The sequence below is a fragment of the Mauremys reevesii genome, linkage group 10 (genome assembly GCF_016161935.1).
Source record: "Mauremys reevesii isolate NIE-2019 linkage group 10, ASM1616193v1, whole genome shotgun sequence".
In the NCBI taxonomy this organism is placed as follows: domain Eukaryota; kingdom Metazoa; phylum Chordata; order Testudines; family Geoemydidae; genus Mauremys; species Mauremys reevesii.
Window position 1 is genome coordinate 401,661 of NC_052632.1, and position 3,468 is coordinate 405,128.

A 3,468-nucleotide genomic window follows, 5' to 3' on the forward strand; every position below is an offset into this window, starting at 1 on the left:
ATTTAGCTTCTCTACAACAGTCTTGTCTTCCTTGAGTGCTCCTTTAGCACCTTGATCATCCAGTAGCCCCACACCCTGGCAAGTTTGCTGCTTCTGATTACTTACCTATTTTTTGGCATGCTTAGCTGGTTGCTCTTCAAATTCTTTGTTGGCCTGCCTTATTATACTTTTACACTTGATCTGTCAGTGTTTATACTGTTTTCCTAACTAGGATAGGATTTCCAATTTTTAAAGGATTCCTTTTGCCTCTAACTCTGCTGTTTAATCATGGTGTCATTTTTTTGGTCTGTTTACTATATTTTGACAGGGTTTATATATTTTTATTTCAGAGTAGCAGCCGTGTTAGTCTGTATCTGCAAAAAGAACAGGAGTACTTGTGGCACCTTAGAGACTAACAAATTTATTTGAGCATAAGCTTTCGTGGGCTACAGCTCACTTCTTCAGATGCATAGAATGGAACATATATTGAGGAGATGTATACACACACACACACACACACACACACACACAGCATGAAAAGGCCAATTAAGTAAGAAAAAAATTGGCCTCTCAGAGTTGGTAAGACAACTCCCACCTTTTTCATGCTTTCTGTGAGTTGTCTTACCAATTCTGAGAGGCCAATTTTTTTCTTACTTAATTGGCCTTTTCATGCTCTGTGTGTGTGTGTGTATATATATCCTCAATATATGTTCCATTCTATGCATCCGAAGAAGTGGGCTGTAGCCCACGAAAGCTTATGCTCAAATAAATTTGTTAGTCTCTAGGGTGCCACAAGTACTCCTATATTTTTATTGAGTTTGAGCCTCTATTATGGTGTTTCGGGTTTTATCTTATGTCTGTCACTGCCCATTTCTGATTCACAGGCACAATATTTTTTAGATTATTCCCAGAATAATGAAAATTATTCATGTATGAGTATATACTGGCCCCTAGAGGGTGCCCTGATGTCAATGTGTTTTCCTCAGAGAATGCTGTATTCCAGGGGCTGGGAATGACACTTTCCCACCCGCTCTATTCTTATTCAAATAAGAATAACCCATAAGTAACTACCACTTTTTTAAAGTTATTTTGAAAAGCATTTCAATTCAAATTCTCCAGGGCATACAAAAAAACATGTAAGATCTGACAACATTACAGAGTGCTGGACTTGCTTTAAAGTTACAAATTCATTCAAGAGTAAACAAAGGGTTTTACCGCTGAGATCTGAGTTTAGGGTTCTGTGTTTCTCCAAGAATTGCTGGTATCACCAAACCTAAAGCAACAGAGCAGAAAGTAGCCTTTCTTCTAGTGCTTTAGATCAGTGGCTCTCAACCTTCTTAGACTCCTGTACCCCTTTCAGGAGTCTGAATTGGCTTGAGTACCCCCAAGTTTCACCTCACCTAAAATTTAGGTGCTTACAAAATCAGACATAATACAAAAGTGTCACAGCACACTATTACTGAAAAATTGCTTACTTTCTAATTTTTACCATTATACAATATATCAAATGGAGTAGAAATATTGTACTTGCATTTCAGTGTATAGTACATAGAGCAGTATAAACAAGTCGTTGTCTGTATTAAACTTTAGTTTGTACTGACTTTGATAGTGCTTTTTATGTAGCCTATTGTAAAACTAGGTAAATATCTAAATGCATTGATGTACCCCCAGAAGACCTCTGCGTACCTCCAGGGTTACATGTACCACTTGGAGGAGAACCACTGCTTTAGATGCCAGTGATACCATCAACTCTTGCAGGAGAAACAGATTCCTGAAGCCAGTTCCTGAAAGGAAAGTAAAACAGGAAATTTTTTAAATGTTATAAAATATTCTCATTTCTAATTTTAAAGAATATAATTTTTGGTTTAAAATATTACTTTAAACAGACCTTTAAATATATACAAAATCTGATTAATTTGCCTTTAATTATGTTGAATTACAGTGGAATCAAGCTACCATACTTACAAATATATGATCCGCTTACCAATAGTTAATGAACTCTGTCAAATGCTATGCTGCTTTTAAAACTATGGAATACTGAGAGGAGGATGGAGTTGATAGCATATGTAATGCAAACCAATTCACTTTTGTGTCGTGTCCTTCATACTAAAGATTTAAAAAAAATGTAGGTCTGTATTACTGCAGCATATGTAGATCCACAAATATGACAAACAGATTAATAAACACATGATTATCATACATGCAAGTCAGATTTTCATCACACAAACATTAGGAAATTCAGAGTTCTCAACAGTTTAGCTTTCCTGTAGGGCATATTACCATAGGGTCTTTTATTATGCAATCAAAACATAGACTATCAGGGCTGGAAGGGACCTCAGGAATACATATCCAGTAATACAAAATGCTATGTATGTACATCTAAGGTTGTAAGTTAAATAGAAATAAATTTATTTGGACAGTCTTACTGGAGAAGAATTAACAATATTCATCTTACAATCCTACAAGTCAGCAACCATGATGAGGATAGTCATTCCTAATGGTCACAGCTAGAATCAGGAGACTGGAACATGAGGTTGGAACAAGACCAGAATGAGAGCAAAGCTGGAGCAGGCTAAGGTTTGGCACAGCTACTGCTAGTCTCAGATAGGCACAAGTTCACAGCCCTCAAATAATATTAATCAGGGTGAGCTGCTTTGCTGAGCCTCCTGTGAGGCTTATATACCTACCCTAAAAGTCACAGACCAGCTCCTGGGTTGTGGATTGGTTGGAGCCTAGCACAGGAATGACTTATTAGTGTACATGGCTTAATCAGGCTCTAGTTCAGGGATGACTCATCACCTTACACCTGCAGTAAGACAAAATGAAAGGAAGAGCAAGTATTTTGCAACTTTAACTCTAGCAGTTGCTAACAGCCCTCACTTGCTCATAGGAACTGCACTTTCCTCCATATGTCTAGCAGTGTGTGCAGATCCTTTGAGCAGGGTGGGCTGTTAGCAACAATTAGAGTTAAGGTTGCAGAATACTTGGTTATAATCTTCCATTTTTGCATATTAATAGCTTTCCAATGCATTCACCTTTGGATCAGATATTTTCTATGCTTGTTCTCTGCCTGAAGGTGAATTGTTTATTTTAACATAAATTACATTGTTTCAACCATTTTTTATTGTGGAAAAATGAACAAATAGTTTTCTTGCATTAAACATTTCAAGCCATAGAATCTGTTTCCATGTTTCCAAGTTGAAACTTGGCCTCGATATAGTCCTCTGAGGATTAGTGCTTTTGCTTAGTTTGAAAAATAATTTTTTTTATTTCACAAAGCTAAGAGGCTTTGAAAATTGCATAATGAGAACATGCAGTAGTTTGGGGCTGGGGGGTGGGGAGGGGGTTGTTAAGAGGTATGTGCTTAGGTCTTAACACAGATGGAAACTAAATGTGTTCAGGACCTCACAGGAGACACTGGGCATCTCACAGGGCCTTTTATAAGAGAGTAGTGGAGAGGGAAGAGGAGCTCTGCCCTGACAAATCACC

At 37.5% G+C, this 3,468-nt stretch overlaps 1 long non-coding RNA gene across 1 annotated transcript; it reads right to left on the reverse strand.

The window, feature by feature from the left end:
• Positions 1-942: 942 nt before the first annotated feature.
• LOC120372933 lies at positions 943-2,083 on the reverse strand. Its single transcript, XR_005585281.1, has 3 exons — positions 1,964-2,083; positions 1,666-1,763; positions 943-1,252 (listed from the first exon to the last, which is right to left on the reverse strand). It is a non-coding gene; the product is annotated as an uncharacterized LOC120372933 (long non-coding RNA).
• Between the last annotated feature and the right edge of the window lie 1,385 nt (positions 2,084-3,468).